At 41.0% G+C, this 17,996-nt stretch overlaps 1 long non-coding RNA gene across 1 annotated transcript; it reads right to left on the reverse strand.

Annotated features, from left to right (window-relative positions):
- Window positions 1–1,345: 1,345 nt before the first annotated feature.
- On the reverse strand, window positions 1,346–15,824 carry LOC121708566. The gene is made up of 3 exons (XR_006031703.1): window positions 15,814–15,824; window positions 2,747–2,753; window positions 1,346–1,421 (listed from the first exon to the last, which is right to left on the reverse strand). It is a non-coding gene; the product is annotated as an uncharacterized LOC121708566 (long non-coding RNA).
- Between the last annotated feature and the right edge of the window lie 2,172 nt (window positions 15,825–17,996).

Raw genomic sequence — 17,996 nt, forward strand, 5'->3', positions numbered from 1 at the left:
ACTTTAGCATGTGTATGTACAGGGTATGTAAACTTATGAGCACAACTGTATATTGAACTGGTGAGAGTGAGGAAGTTCTAATTTGAATGCTGGGCAAAGTGCAAAGTCAGTCTATGAGCAATGTTCTTGTGCATGAACTAACGCCATAATGTGGTGTGAGACCGATGTTTGTGCCTAGGATCTTCCTCATGGTATTAAACTTTTTAAAAATTTTGCATAGTTGTTTTAAGCAAGCTTTAGTGGTTTAGACTTTTAGGCGTTGCCCCGCATTTAAATTAGGGCCCAGCGTCTGTTGTGCTCACTTCCGACCACATTTTCACAAACAAGCCAATTAGGTTGCATTTACACTGGCGAGGCTTAATGTTATGATTTTTGGCCTTAATCTGATTCTTGTCCCACTGCCAATTAATCTACTTTCAGAAGTGACCCATATCTAGGCCGGTCACGATAACAAATTTTGCTGGACGATAAATTGTCTCAGAAATTATTGCGATAAGCGATAATATTGTCGTTCTGAGATAATTTTCTTTAAGCATCTCTTTAGCAATGAAGCGCGAACTATACTGTCTGTGAGTGTATTCCATTTCGCACTGTCCTGTTTGTACTTCGTTTGTCGACTAAACGCCCCAGTGACTGTGCTCTGTCGGGAAGAGGAAGATGGCCCACTTGTTTTTTTTTTTTTCCCAACTGGGAAAACTGCAGCGGATGATTGTGTTTTAGATGCATATGCATGTTTGTTGTGTTGCTTTTAATTGCGACTGTTTTCCAACAAATGCGACACACCGACTCGCACACGTTCAGTGGTTCACCACGGGCATTCAGTTTACATCCGAAATGCTCCCACACTGCAGCTGTCGCGTTTGGCTTAGAAACCAATTCCATCTTTTTTGTCTTTATTAGACGTAGCCTACTCGAACTCGCAACTAGCTTTCTCTCTGCCTAGTGCCTACCGGTATACCTATCACGCGGCCCTTTAGCTGCACTCTGTGGTAGGCTACTCCAGTAGTCCCGCCTCCCCACACACCATGCGACTGACAAGTGACTGACATGAGGGTTCACTCATCGTTACTCTAAAGACCCGAGAGAGAGAGGGAGAGAGAGAGAGACGAGGAAAACAAACAAGCATGCAAATGGCATTTATCGCGGCCAGAAAAATTATCGAGCTAATTTTAATTATCATGCGATTAATTGATTTATTGAATATCGCGACAGGCCTACCCATATCAGATATTGGTGTTTATAGTCTAGCCTACTAATTCGCTTAACACTTGAAACACTTTAACACTTGAAACCCTGTGTGGAGGGAATGAGAGATTTTGGTTACCAACATTAATGCAAACAAACAGAGGGGTATTTCACAAAACCTGGATAAGGGATTAAACTGGGATTTTTTGGGTTATCCTGGATGAATTTAGCCTTGACTTCGTTTCACAAAAGAGATGGCACATATGTTACCATGGGGATTTATTCTCCGCACCTAGCCTGATCCCGACCAGGCTAACAGCCAGTCTTCGTTAATTCTAGTGTGAATTATGTTGTCTTATTGGTTCAGCCAGCTGTCATTCAAATCAGACATCCATGTGAATTTTTTAAGAGCTTTATTCCATTTATATACTATTTGCTACATGTATTTACTCGCAAAACACAACAGATTGTTTACTGCTTAAAACCATATGGTGATCATAAGAGTGCATGGAAGTGCACTGTTCTGTTATTTGAAGTCGTCTTCTTATTCTTCCCACCAAATTTTCTGCGTCTAATTCAGCTTCAATCGTTTAACGTAGAAACTTTGTTCAAGCTTTGTAACATAGGTCTTGAAAAGGACACTTGAGCAATGCATTTCCCTTTTGTAAACTTTATACTTTTTGAGATATTAACAAAAAACAAGCTTATTTTTCCCCATAGACTTTGCATTGGCACTATGACATCACAATGGGCTAATTAAATTGATTTGCACCTGTATCAACTGCCAGCTGCTCAACTAGGCCCCATCAAAGAGCCAGTTAAACTGATTGCACCTGTATCAACTGCTTTCTGCTCAACTAGGCCAACTCTCTCTCTGTCTCTCCATTCTACAAGGATATAAGGCACTTTTAACTTTCTATCCAGTCATCCTCTTCAAACCATTCACTCATCCACCCATTCAACCATCAACATCCATTCAACTTTCTGTCTATCAACATCGTACTTCCTGAGGAGGCTGCGGTCCTTCAATGTGTGCAGCAAGCTCCTCAGGATGTTCTACCAGTCTGTTGTTGCCAGCGTCCTCTTCTAAGCACAAAGATCACTTCAATATCTGACAAAAGGACCCTGAACAAACTGATCAACATTTTGGACAATGAGTGTCATCCACTCCACAGCACTATTGTGAAGCAGAAGAGCCTGATCAGCTGGAGACTTCGCTCACTGCCTTGCACAACAGACAGACTGAGGAAGTAATTTGTCCCTAGGGCCATTGAACTGTTCAATGCTTCACTTAAGGGAAGAGGAGAGATAGACTTCTCCGCATAGCCTCTCCACCCTCTCAATGTTTGAGGACTGACTGCCCACTACTGTTTTACTACTGTCATGCTATATTAGCACACATGTCCAATGGCTTCTGCTACAATACTGAATGGCTGTAACCCTATTACCTCAACCTATTCTTGCACTGACATAGTTTTTTTATATTACCCTGTCTACATTATACTTTACTCTCTTATTTGTCCATATTATTTATGCTGGTCTCTAGACCTTATTCTTGCACTGCTGGACTACTTTTTGCACCTTCACCATGACACTCACTCTCTTGAGCACCTTACCATGCACACAGAACTACAGGCCAGTCCCGGCCCTGTCACTGCAAGCGTCTCATGCTTGATCACCCTCAAGCACACTGTGGATTTTTTTATTTAATTTATACAGTATATTTTTAGTATTTAGTTTTGTTAGTTTTTCTTATCTCCTACTGTCTCTATTGTACAGTGGAGTTTTGTTTTATGTTTATACTTATATTTACCATTTCTGCATGTTGTGTGTAATGTCTGTATGCTACTGAGACCTTGAATTTCCCCTTGGGGATCAATAAAGTATCTATCTATCTATCTATCTATCTATCTATCTATCTATCCATTACACTATCTACATTCAACTTTTAAACTATAAACTATATACGCTGTCTTAGGATTTAAGCATACAATCTGGCTCTCTTAAGACTACAGATCCTGTTCAACTATTTCCTCTGCCCACAACTGTTTTAAAATAAATGTCCTCACTACAATAATTCACTATTAAATAATTTAACTATTTAAACTACTCAACTATTTCACTGTTCAGCCATTTCAACTGTCAGTTGTTATCAACTATGACTCCAGCCAACTGTTTCCTCTGCCCACAACTGTTACCAAATAAAAGTTTGTTTTGTATTTTATGTTAACTCATTGAGTGCCAAAAACGTAATATTACGTTTTTCCTTCCCATGCGTTGAGTGTTACGTTTTTTTTTTAATATTACGTTTTTAGCTTTTTTTTTAAATTACGAAACTAGACACTCTAGCACACCTTATATGTGATTTTGGGAACTCTGTGATGAATGGAAATGAAATATATGACGATCGTGAAACTCATGAAAACGCACAATCTGGACATTTTATCATAACTCGCGTTGCCGCTTTGGGTCGAATCAGTGACGCATGCACGTCAGGTCAAAACCAGGCCATTTTCGTGGGTCTATCACTAGGTGGCAGTCTCGCCAGGTCTCGTTGATTACTTCCCGGAAGGTTTACACAAGTAAGTAACAGGCAACACTTCATATTTCATGAAAGACGTTACATCTACATTTAAAAAAAAAAAAAAAACAGCAATTTTAATGAAAACTAGCCACTGTTTAGCTTGGGATTTCTCAGGAACAGAGGCGTGTAGAAATACACGGTTTGCACCCACCGAGAGCTTAAAGTCTCACCTTTTAATCAAGCTATTGTATGTGTTCATAGCTATAACACAGAATATGTTGTGGCTGTACAAAAATCATCAACAATGGTCTAGATTGCTGGCACTCTAGGACAAAGCTCCCGAAAACAGCTTGGCATTCAATGAGTTAATATACAGTACAGTATGTTTTGCATTTTCATGCACTGGTAATTTCCTCGAAATTACATTTTCTAGGGTTTTTTGTTGTATGGCCCGCCGGCCAATTTTCAAAACCCAATGTGGCCCCCGAATCAAAAAGTTTAGACACCCCTGCCTTAGTGGTATAGGCCAGGGCAGTAGCCGCCACGATCCATTGTCAGGGCTGGCGCTAGCCATTTGGGTGCCCTAAGCCAGAGACTTTCTAATGTGGAGACACAGCAGTCAAACGGCAAAACGTCAACATGTGAATACATTGAGCCAATCATGTCGAGCCCCCCCCCCCCCCCCCCCACACACACACCCCAACCAACCACCACCACCAAAGGAATAAAAACCATTCAGAATTTCTTAGTTTTTTTTTCTAATTGCAGTTTCACCAACAGATGTCGCCCTTGGCCTAGTATGAACCTCTTGGAAATGACCGCATAGAACAACAACTAGTAAATTTATCTAAAGCTGTCTAATTTGGCAAAATCATAGACTGTATATATAGAACTGGACAGTGTGCCGTCTGTTAAGAGTGATGCGAGCGTTAGTCCAGAGCCCCCTGGTGGCTGGCTGCAGTACAATGTGTAACTCCGCCCATCCCCATGTATTTCAATGGCCAAGTAGCCAACTTTCCATGTCACTTTTCTCACCTAAAACTATTTTTGTATCAACAACTTTTTATTCGAAAAAATAGTTTTCAAGATGCTTCAATACACACAATTTTTCTTTTCTCGCTGAAATTATTTTTTTTTATGTTATATTAACAAATCTAAAAAGGGCGTGTTTACACCTATGATTGACAGCTGGCTGGCTGCAGACACGACGCTTTGTCCATTATGTTTTACCGTCTAGGCTGCAGACACTACCACGCCATCGCTCACTTATTTTAACGACACCTGATTTCGACACATAATCTAACCTAAATAAGTGTTGCTGTTATTATCATTAGGCTATATCTTATCACAGTCTGACTAAATACATATTGATAGTCATACATTGTGTAGTTGTTTGTAAGAGACATCGTTGTTAGTTGTTACAGATTCTTTGTGAAAAAAGATATGTGCTGTTCTTTCGTAGATGCTAAGTATATTAGCTCATAGCATGCTACATCATGCTAGCATTAGCCAGTTGATAGGTAAAGTAAAAGGGCTCTGCTATATTGATCCGAAGTGACGTTAGCCATAGTCCCCATAATTTACAGTCCTACTTGTTTCAAATGGTTTAACGTAACCAGTGATTACCGCCATCATCGTTGCAACTTCATTTGAATACACTTTGTCACTGGAGAAGGCGATGTTAAGTTTCATTAACGTTAACTCTTGCTTAAGTTTTGTGAATGGCAATAAACGCCACCTAGCCTGCTAGGTCGACAACCTCGGTATGCCCCTTTATGAATCAGCCCGACAAATAACTTTACTTGTGTTTTAGTGAACACATTATTGGACCATAGCTTAACGTGAGGTAGGATTCAAAGTTACAAATGGACAATTTGCTTAGTATGCTCATAACAGCGGTATCTGAAAATGCTGAGTTAAGGTATCGTTACCTGCGATTGCACTGCTGGAGAAGCATTTTGCATTGGTATGATTTGATCAGGTATTCCCAGTGATGTGTAAATCCTCCCATAGACGTACCCCATTTCAAAATAATACGTCTAAATTGAAAACTGTGACAACTCATTGATAGGCTCTCTCAATATGTCTGTAATCGTATGCCTCTACCACAGGCTTGCTAGTCTTTCACCAGAGAGGGTGCTCCATTCTAAATAAAAAATGTAATACTGCAGCCTTCATGTCAGCTGTAAAAATATGAGAACATGGACCTACTACATCAGAATACTCTGTAAACATTTTACACATAATCAGGAAGCTACTTTGCTGTTCAGTGTGTGATGTGTTTAAAGTGGTACTACGTTTAAAGAAACATTTTTATTCTTTGTTTCAAGTGCATAAGAAAATACCACATTATGATGATGATGGTTATGGTTACCCTTAACAAATACAAAACAATATAATACTGCCCATTCAATCAATAATATCAAAAACATGGTAAGACTACATTAAAGAGAATATCAATAATAAAAAATGTCAAATTAATCAACAGCCTATAATGAAAATAAAACAGTACTACTGCATACAAACCATAATGTATAAGAAGTGCTTAAAAGACCAAAAACTATCACAAGAACGAAGAGCACTGGGCAACTCATTCCACCAACATGGAACCACTGAGGAAGAGTCTTGAATTTGACCTAGCGTTTAAGTTTAAGCTCATCAGAAGACCGCAGTGGGCGGTTGGGGATGTATATCTTGATCATTGAATTAAAATAACAAGGAGCAGATCCAGTCAGTGTCCTATAGGCCAAAGTGAGAGATTTAAATTTAATTCTGGCTACTGTAGGGAACCAATGGAGAGTAACTAGGAGAGGAGTTACGATGTGTCCTCTTTGGCTGATTGAAGACCAGTCATGTTACAGCATTCTGAATGATATATCACACAAAAGAAATTAAAAAAAAAAAAAAACATTCAATATTGATTTAGTATCAACAAATAATTATTATTTTAGTAACGTCTACATCTTTGTGTAGGCTACAGTTAAATACTAAGCAATGGCCTCTGACTTAAATACCAAGGCAGTTAAATGACCATGGTATGGTATAGTCTACGTGATACACAGGACTACACAGTAAACCCATTTAAAAAGCATCATCATCTCAGTATACCCATTTAAAATAGGCAAGGATACGTATTTAATAACATTTGGGGTTGCTCACAGTATACCCACCACTACAACTAGACTACACCACTGGTTAAAAGGCACATTGCAATTTACAATTTGTGTGAGTTCAGGGGCATACAGTAAGTTGAAGTTTGGGTGACATCAATAAAGAAAATAGAAACAAAGGGATGTGTACAGACTCAAGTATGAATGATGTCACATTAACAGAAGGTTCAGAGCAGCGGCAGACTTTTCTTGGTGCCACGCAAGTTATTGAAAGTCATGTGTTTTCAGAACGTAGTGGTGCTGTGCCATGTCCCGCTTATAAGGGGCTTCATGTTGATCCAGTGACGGTGGGTGAAGATGTCAGGGAGATGGATGTCAGGGGACTTGGAGAAAGGGGGAGGACATGCCACCTCAGACCACTCCAGCCAAACCACTTCACGTAGACATTCCCTTGCTTGCAGACTAATGTAGATCATGGAGACCACCTTGCCGCCACCTCCAGTACATTCAGCCATCACCCATATCTTACCTGCAAAAAGGAAAGTTACAATAAAGTTAGTCAGACAATTTTACAACATTACAAAGCATCTAATCAGGCACTCAACACCACTAGTAATACCAATTAATTAAATATGTGTGTGCAATAAACTTCACAGCCTACCTAATGTTAACTACACATTTAAATATGCGGTGTGAATGTTATTAACTTGCGTCAGCTTGAAAAATAACGTTATCAGTATGACTGATCATGGACGTTAGATGACCAACTAAGGTCTTTCTCAAATGTTCACCGATATCCCTGGGAAGTGACTGGTTCTTGGCGTAGTGTTTAATGCAGGCGTTTCATTTATTGATCATTCACTTATGCGGTCTACAACTACCGACCTACCGATCTATTTTTTTACAGTCTATGCTACCGACCTACCATCACAGAAGTAGCTCTAACAGAGGTGTCTGTCGTTAACGTTAGAAAAAATGCAACGCTGGCAAACTGGCTAGTAGTTACATTAACATGACGGGTTGATGAGGTCCATGCTTCACATTACGTTAACGTTAACGTGCGTTGCTTTATCAGATTATACCGTTGCTTTATCACATCATATACTGTACTGACTGTCTAATGTTATTAATCCCCATGTACAGTCAATGGTTACTCCATGTTGAGATGGCATACATTAAGATAGAGATATTTGAAAACAGAAACAACTAATTAAACCAAGTATATCATGCATCGACTGTTACGGGAGCTGTGTGCTCATCTTCACTTCAACGACTAACTTAGCCTCCCGTTAACGGTAACGTTAATGTAGCTGCTAACGTTAGCATCTAATTCGCTGTCCGTATTTCTGTTGTTAGCTCATTAGTATTCACCATACTAAATTGTCACAGTCTATAATCAACATAATAAGCTCTCTTAGACGTATTTAAGAACACCAATAGACAAAAAAAAACTTTTCAGTTGATACGCAACACTTACCAGACAAGAACAAACTGATTGTTGTTTGTACTGTTTAGCTAACTCACAGCCGCAAAATTCATCCAGCCAGCTAGCCTTCTGCGCCGAGTCGACCTGCGTTGTGGAAAGGAGAAGGGGGCGGGTTTCACTTGACAAGGGGCGTGTTTAACTCGCTGAGTGGCAACTGAGTGGGCGTGCCTGACTGCGACTCCTCTTCACTGCGCATGCTTCAACTTTTGCTGCGCAGCCGCACTTCAAATTGGCTCCAAATTTTCCAAGATGGCGTCGCCTCGGCGGCTTCAATTCAAGGGGGCAGGCGAATTCCCGGAAGTAGAAGAATCGACGTAGGCTGGAGGGACCACCTCTCTGCTAACTCCCATAGAAGTCCATTCATTCTAGGATTTTTTTGAAATACCATAACTTCATATAACATATATCCTGTGCCGATATTGTAGCTTCTGTGTAATCCACATAAACACTACAAAGGCAAAACAGACTCCACTACCTCGTCCGTAACGTTGGTTACCCGTAAGAAGAATGGTTAGCTTGTTCGGTTGGAGGGAAGCTAGCTTTGACGTAATCTCTCTTTCGCGCCGTAGGGAGATAACCGTATTGTTTGGATAAGAAGCTCAGTCCACCTTACTGTCTATGACGGTAACTCATAAGCAAAACCTAGCATACACGACCGTATGTTAAGGTAAAGCCAAAGATCCTTGATTACTAGCTCCGCTTTAACCCTCTCTGGTAAAGCATTACACAGAGGCAACCTAATAATAATAAAAAAGTAAACCTAATTTTTTTTAAAAACGGCACTAATCATTACAGAGGTTTTTGACGGATTGACCGTAGGTCGGAAAAGTGGAAAGAAGATTAGCTTCAAGGCTATAACTTTTTTGTTTTGTTGACTGTTTTTGAAGATGATCATGTATGGTAGCTTCAACATTAACACGACTTGGTGAGGATGATATTAATAATAATACATAAATAAATGTTTAACTTTGATGACTTTGAAGGCGAAGGAAGTGTGAGAAGAATTTCTGTGTATCTATCATATGAGTTACAAGATTCAGTTCGATGGCTAACGTCACGAAGTTAAGTGTGAGTCTGCGCAGTACTGGGGGGACCAACTGAAAAATCGTTCTATTTGACTCAGTGCCCTCCCATTGAAAACGACGGAGTCTGTTGGTCCATTTCTTTTACTGTCTATGCTTCAATTCCATAGAACACTGTAGAATGCAGCCACACTGTCCAGTTCTATATATAAAGTCTATGGGCAAAATCATATCATGTTCAGTTGCAGGGTTTTTCCAAAGTTCACCTTACCAAGAGTTGTTCCCAATCATCATTTCATTACGTTGTGAAAGTGTCACTTGTAGCGTTACTTTTTCACTACACAATTAGATCGTTTGATCATAATTGATAAACGCCAAAAAAGCGTCCTGAAATGCAAAGCAAACTAGGCTAATAGGCTAACGTTACCTGACTATAACTCTGATGGCTCAAAGAAATAGTAAACCCAGATTAAGCATAATCAGAAATAGCATTGCTAGCTAGCAACCTGAGGAAGTATTGCTAGTCTTATGCACCGATTGCTAACATTAAAGGAAAGTGTTGAATTGCATTCAATAACCCATAATCCATTTCCATATCCACAACGTAAAATAACTAGCTAGCCAGCATCAAATCATTTGCAATGTAACACTTGAACATGAACATGGTAGTAGGAGCTTACGTTACAAAGTGTATTGACGGTAGTAGTATTACCTGGCACGCAAGGGCTACAAAACTTTTTTATTTATTTATTTAAAACATTGTCTTAACTGCAAGTGAAGCGCGAGCATCATCCCGCTGTCTCTTCTTTTTCCTTTTTTCCTCCCCCGACTCTTAGTGCCTTTTCAAGGCGATGTCTACTGTCTGCCAAATTTGGATTGAGGAATAATCGAACAGACCACTGGGGGAGGGGGGCACCAGAGGGAGACTGGAGAGAGGGAGATTCACCTTTTTCTCGACTAATTTGGTCTAGGCCTATATTACTTGTGTATTGCTTTTGCATATTAACATGCTTTAGACATATTTTATTTGTTATTAATACTAGTAGCCTATTGTGGGGATTTTTCACGACCCAGATTTTTTGGTGCCCCCCCCAGGCACTTGGTGCCCTACGCGCAGTGCGTGATGTGTGTGTGCGGAGCGCCGGCACTGTGATTGTGACCGCTGCTTAGTGAGTGGTCTACCCAGATGTGACTTTGCACAAGACACAAACAGCTGTTCCGTTTTCCTTAACTCCGCTGTTTTGTCGACATTCGCGTACAATGCTCTGACTGGATTCATTCAGCCGCTCCTGCTCCAAAGAGGCGAAGGACAGTGGGTTGAAAGCAAATAGTTTGGATGGCATTATTAGGGAGTGACTGCACACCTTTGCCACTGAACATAGCTCGTAACTTTTTCTAAGAGCTTTTTTGTTAATTTGATAATTTTGCCTGAACTCGCCCCCCCCTCGCCTGCAAAGAGCGTGCTAGGCACACTTCTTTTGCTGACCTCCCTGTGTCGCGTTGGGGATAAAGGGCTTCTTAGCCCAGGCACCTTTGAGCTCGGGGTCTTACCAAGGCTCTGAGTGGCAGTCTGGGCCGGGAGCTGACGTCTCGGTATGTGGTAGTGCGGCGGGCGCGCTGCTGCCTCGGTGAACGTCTGCCTGGGTGCTTTGGGAGTGGGGGCTTGTGCCTTTCTGGGAAAGCACAGCTGCAGCGCTTCGCCGTCCCGTTTCTTTTCCTCACTCTGCTTTTGCATAGTGGCCACGGCTGGTCCAAAGAGGCCTTTGGGGTCCACAGGCACATCTAGCAGCTGGGTCTTCTCCTTGTGGGAGAGGCTGGAGAGGTTGAGCCAGCTCGCTCTCTCTTGGGGGACCATGAGGGCCGTAGCTCGCCCCACAGTAGCTGTAGGCAGAGGTCTGTTACCACAAATACTTTGTCCCACACAGCTGGCTGGTTGGGGGACAAAGTAGCCTATTTGTGGTAACACAAATGGTGGTGGACGAGAAGTCTTCCTCCAGCTCGGCTTGGTAGGCTATGAGCAGGGATGAGGCGTTGAGAGCTCTCACCGCCGATGCCACTGCTTTGTAGCTTTTCTCAGTCATGGCGGACTGGAAATTGTCGGTTTTGGAGGGGAATGCGGTTCCCGAGGGGTCATCGCAGACTTCTGGGTGGGGTGGAGGCTTTCCATGTCGAGCCATTCCAGAGCCACGAGCCCTTGAGCTGGGTTTTCCGCTGAGAATGGGCTGCTCCATGAAAGTGTGGCTTCCTCGAGGCACTCGGGGAAGACGGGCAGCAGTTGTCTGGTAGAGCTTTTAGCCTCTTTCCCTCGTAGCGGGAGGACACGGTCTCCTTCTGAGCCTCCGGCCAAGGAACGCCGAGCTTTGCAGCTGCTCTCTTGCAGACGTTGTGAAGGCCCATGCTCGTGGCTTCGTCAGAGTAATATGAAATATCAGAGCAGATCATAAGGTTCAGCCTTAGCTTGTAGAACATGTAGTGAACCACATGAAATCACGCATGAAATATTAGACAATACAAATCAAACTATGTTGGATCCAACAACCCCCAAAAGAAAATGTAAATGACTTTAAGTTTGAGATCTCATAAAAAAAAATGGAATCAAGAGCTTGAGCTGAGATGAATGAAAAAAGGAGGAAAAGTTGTGCGTGTTTCAGTACGAAAGTTCTGAGGGTCATTCCACGTCAGTTCAACCAGGGCCCACGCACTTAGGTCTCAAAAAATTCTGAAAAAATTACCAGGTGTACCTATGTTACCCAGGAGACACACGGTAAAATTACTCTTATGTAAGATCAATACTTTCCAAGATACAGCCAGTTTTACAGGGGGAGGGGGTGTCGATTTTGTTCGGGCTCTTTTTTTTGTCAAAGTTCACAAGCCCACAGCGCAAGAACTAAACCATGTAGGAGGCTCAAATTTTGCATGCTGGTACATAAATAGGAATAGTATGTAGCAAAATCGTCACGTTTGGTCTGGATAATCCTGCATGGTCATAGCTGTCCCTCAAAGTTGCTACAAATTTTATTGGAGTTTTTGGCTGGGCTCTGTTTAAGCCTTCAGAAGACATATTTGTACTCAACATAGGCTCTTGATTTATTTTCCTTACTGAGATAAGTAGAAACACTCTCACAAAAAGCAATGAACAGAAAATAAATCCCTGAACAGCAGACCTCACAAGTCTGAAAAATAATTTTGGTTATCATTTTCAGAGCACCCAAACAACTTGTGGGAATATACAAAGATTTTTTAAATATGTTTTTCCTTATTCTCCATGATCCCTTCTTTTTGAAAACACCAATTTGACTTGTCTTATGCAAATCTTTCTTTTTTATTTTCCACCCTGAACATGGGCAAAATGCCCCATTGACATCAATATGTTTTATATAGAGTCACCACACTGCCACCTGTGGTTGTATAGAGTAACCTGTGGTAGCTCTATACAAAACATATTGATGTCAATGGTGCATTTTGCCCATGTTCAGGGTGGAAAGTGAAAAAGAAAGATTTGCAGCCACAAACACGTGGCACACACCTGGTGGGTGTCAGCAGCCAAAATCTTGTTCCTGCACAAACACATCCTAGCCCATCCTAGCTTCGCCCTTACTCGCGGGGAGGGGGGGCACTGGCGTCGACAGTTTCTTCGCTACTGTTTGAGGACAGGCTAGCGGTCGCTACTGTTTAGTGACAGACTAGCTTGGGTGCTACTGTTTGGTAACAGGCTAGCTGTGGAGCTACTGTATGGAGACAGACTAGCTTTAAAGTTTGGAGGCTACTGTTTTGAGACAGGCTAGCGGGACTACTGTTTGGACACAGGCTAGCATGCTACTGTTTGGCGACAGACTAGCTAAGGAAAAGGCTACTGTTTGGAGACAGACTAGCCAAGTCCAAACCAATGCTCTTCGAAGATGAAGCGGCGTTAAAGGGGTGGTTCAGGATTTTGGACATAGGACCTCATTTCCAAGTAAGCAAGTGTGATATTTATCAGTGGAGACCGTTTTCAACACGTTTCATCCAGTCCTTCTAATTGCAGAGTTCGCAGGTGCTAGGCTAGCGCAAGTCAACGGTATGTGCTAGCCTGCCACTAAAAACAGTCTTACCTACTCCAAAGGACACTCGAGGCAAATTCCAGACAATCGATGTAAATGTCTGTTGATAGAATAGTGTAAGAAATACAACTACCCTCGCATCGCGTTGCAATAGTTATACTTTGTTCCCTGAAGTTGGTAGTAGTCATTTTGCATCTCAGCGGCGGACTGATATTACCAAGGCTACTACTAGGTATCCCCATTGGAGTGCGCTTTACTGTTTACTTTTTGGCGCAGTACTACTAACTGGAGCAAGTATAATTCCGCCGCTGCTAAGACACTAGTCCCTCAAAATGTAATGCGATCGTTGAAATGCAAGGATAGAATAATGTTAGAAATAAAACTATCAATACAGACATTTACATCGATAGTCTGGCGTTATAATTTATTTGCCTTGGGTGTACTTTGGGGTGGGTAAGACTGTTTTTAGTGGCAGGCTAGCACATACTGTTGACTTGCGCTAGCCTAGCACCTGCGAACTCTGCAATTAGAAGGACTGGATGAAACGTGTTGAAAACGGTCTCCACTGATAAATATCACACTTGCTTACTTGGAAATGAGGTCCTATGTCCAAAATCCTGAACTCCCTTTAAGCATTCGTAAATGCACACACACACACACACATAAACACACACACAAGCACAGACACACACACATAAAGACAAACACAGTAGACATGCAGGCATACGCACACACACACGTACATGTACACACACAGGCACGCATGGACGCACAGACTCACACGCACGCATGCACACACACATAAAAACACACATGCATGTAAGCAGGCACACACACACACCATTACCCCCACACACACACTCACAAGTGAACTAGGGTTGCCACCTGTCCAGGATTTTCCTGATTGTCCAGGATTTTCATGGTCTGTCCAGGAAAATAAAAATAAAAATCCTGGACACTGAATGTCCCGGATTTTTGTACATGATGCGCAAAATGTGTATTTCAGTTTAATTGAAGCGTGCCTACGTCCATAAACGTATGCACAGCCTTATTAGCTCTACTAAAATGACGTAGCATAACATGGGTGGTGGTGGTGGGGGCACGCACCGTGGAGGTTCATTAGAAATGGTAAGGTGGAGACGGAGAGTGTGTGGGACAAGGAGAGACAGAGAAAGGAAAGTTTATTCCACATAAGCAACTAACTAGAGAATGTAATTCCAGGGAATTACGAGTGCATAAAAATGTAAAAATGGCTGCTAAATGAAATATTGTTGAATATTGTCTAAAATATAATCTAGGTAAAAAGATGGAGGTCAGATAGAGAAAAAAGCTGGCGGGGAGTCATAGTTGATGACAACTGACAGTTGGAATGGCCCAACAGTTAAATAGTTGAGTAGTTTAAATAGTTAAATTATTTTATAGTGAATTATTGTAGTGAGTACTTTTATTTTGAAACAGTTGTGAGCAGACGAAACAGTTGGCGGGAGTCATAGTTGATGACAACTGACAGTTTGAAAGGCTGAACAGTTAAATAGTTGGATAGTTAAAATGGTTAAATTATTTAAAAAGGAATTATTGTAGTGAGGAGTTTTATTTCGAAACAGTTGTGGGTAGAGGAAACAGTTGACGGGAGTCAAAGTTAATGACAACTGACTGTTGCTAGAGTAGTTATGGTGGTGCTATGCTGGTTGCTAGGTTAATGATGTTGGTTGCTAGGTTTTAACTGTGAATGTGGTTGCTAGGTACTGTAGTTGCTAGGGTGTCCATGGTGGCTACTATCAGAAATAAAGGAGTTACTACAGTGGTTTGCTAGTATAATCATCTTGGTTGCTATGGAAACTGACATAGATGCTTAATTTCAATGGTTGCTAAATTGGTTGCTAGGTAGGTGGTGGTTTAATATAGTAGGCTAGAGGCATAGATGATGATAACTGACAGCTGGAATAGTTGAACAGTTAAATAGTTGGATAGTTTAAATGGTTAAATTATTTAATATGGAATTATTGTAGTGGAGACTTTTATTTTGAAACAGTTGTGGGCAGAGGAAACAGTTGAACAGGATCTGTAGACTTAAAGGAGAATTCCGGTGTGATATTGACCTAAAGTGTATCAAAACATGATACCGAGTGTGAACGTATGTCTCATAGCCCAAAAATAATTCAGTGGAAATGCATGGATTCCAGTTGCTGCTACTGGAAGAAACTGGAATCCATGCATTTCCACTGAATTATTTTTGGAATCTGATCCCTTATCATACCTGTTCATTCTTACTCGTTGCTCGACTTATCGTGACTAAATTCAAGATGGCTGCAAACGTTAAACTTCGTGAAGATACTGTCTGTATAAATCGTCTTGTAAGTAAACTACCAGTGCTTTTTCAAAGTTCTCAATGTCTCGTTTTAAATGTCAGGGCCCTAGGAAGTCTACCAATGAAGTGTGGAGATACATTGAGCCTCGTAAATGGGTGTAAAACAGTGATTTATTTGCATGGCTAGCCCGATGCCGAAGCACCACTACTGAAAAAGTTGTTGGTAGCATCGGCTAACTAGCGCCAGATTTTGGAGTGCAGGGGACAAGTCGAGATGGGCTATGAGACATACGTTCACACTCGGTATCATGTTTCAATACACTTTAGGTCAATATCACACCGGAATTCTCCTTTAAGAGAGCCAGATTGTATGCTTAAAGCCTGAGACAGACAGTTGCTGGAGGTGGCCGGAACCATATGGCTCTGGCTGGAACACTTGGCATAGGATTCCAAGTTCCCTATTGTGATGCCATAATCGCCAATGTTAAGTCTATGGGGAAAATTTTAATAGTTTTTAATTAAAAGTTCAAAAAGTATGAAAGTTACAAATATGAAAAATACATTCCACACCTGTCCTAAGTAAGACCTACGTAACGCAGTTTGAATGAAGTTTCTACGTTAAACGGTTGAAGCCGCATTAAACGCGGAAAACGCGTTAGAAGAAGAACTAGAGAATGTAATTCCAGGGAATTACGAGTGCATGAAAATGGAAAAATGGCTGCGGAATGAAATATTGTTAAATATATTGTCTAAAATATAATCTAAGTAAAAAGATGGAGGTCAGATAGAGAAAAAAGCTGGCAGGGAGTCATCAATTGATGACAACTGACAGTTGGAATGGCCGAACAGTTAAATAGTCGGACAGTGAAAATGGTTAGGTTATTTAATAGGATATTATTGTAGTAAGTACTTTTTTTTAAACAGTTGTAGGCAGAGGAAACAGTTGGCAGGAGTCATAGTTGATGGCAACTGACAGTTTGAAAGGCTGAACAGTTAAATAGTTGGATAGTTAAAATGGTTAAATTATTTAAAATGGAATTATTGTAGTGAGGAGTTTTATTTTGAAACAGTTGTGGTCAGGGGAAACAGTTAACGGGAGTCAAAGTTGATAACAACTGACTGTTGCTAGAGTAGTTATGGTGGTTGCTATGCTGGTTGCTAGGTTAATTATGTTGGTTGCTAGGTTTTAACTGTGAATGTGGTTGCTAGGCTGTTGCTAGGGTACTTGAAGTCGTTGCTAGGTTGTTGCTAGGGTGTCCATGGTGGCTACTATCAGAAAAAAAGGAGTTACTACAGTGGTTTGCTAGTATAATTATCTTGGTTGCTATGGAAACAGTTGAACAGTTAAATAGTTGGATAGTTTAAATGGTTAAATTATTTAATAGGGAATTATTGTAGTGGAGACTTTTATTTTGAAACAGTTGTGGGCAGTGGAAACAGTTGTGGGCAGTGGAAACAGTTGAACAGGATCTGTAGTCTTAAGAGAGCCAGATTGTATGCTTAAAGCCTGAGACAGACAGTTGCTGGAGGTGGCTGGAACCATATGGCTCTGGCCGGAACACTTGGCATAGGATTCCAAGTGCCCTATTGTGATGCCATAATCGGCAATGTTAAGTCTATGGGGAAATGTTTAATAGTTTTTAATTAATAGTTCAAAAAGTATAAAAGTTACAAATATGAAAAATACATTTCACACCTGTCCTAAGTAAGACCTACGTAACGCAGTTTGAATGAAGTTTCTACATTAAATGGTTGAAGCCGCATTAAACGCGGAAAAAGCGTTAGAAGAAGAAGAAGAAGAAGAAGAAGAAATCAGATAACAGTAGATTGCATTTTCATGCACTCTAATTATGTATTCCCCCTTTTTTCTCAATACTGCCCCCAGGTGTCCACAACTAAAAACTGTTGAAAATATAACAAAATAATAAAGGTCTGCTATTAAATAAAGCAATGAACTAAACAAATAACTAGAAATTGTCATTCTTACTAATTTTAGCTATACAATTGTCGCTTAGAATGACGGTTTTTATCTTGGGTTGGGTAGATGTGCTAAAGGCGCCGTTGCTTACAAACAAAAAGGTCGATTGGATGGTCAAAATATTCAGGATTTTTGTCAGACACAGGTGGCAACCCTAAAGTGAACATACACACACATACACATGCAGGCAGGCAGAGACACACGTACACACACACACACACACACACACACACACACCATTACCCCCCCACACACACTCACAAGCGAAAACTCACACACAGAGAAGCACACATATACACAAAAGCAAATGCACACATGCACACACTCATTTACATACACAAAA

The sequence above is a fragment of the Alosa sapidissima genome, chromosome 1, assembly GCF_018492685.1.
Source record: "Alosa sapidissima isolate fAloSap1 chromosome 1, fAloSap1.pri, whole genome shotgun sequence".
NCBI lineage: Eukaryota > Metazoa > Chordata > Actinopteri > Clupeiformes > Clupeidae > Alosa > Alosa sapidissima.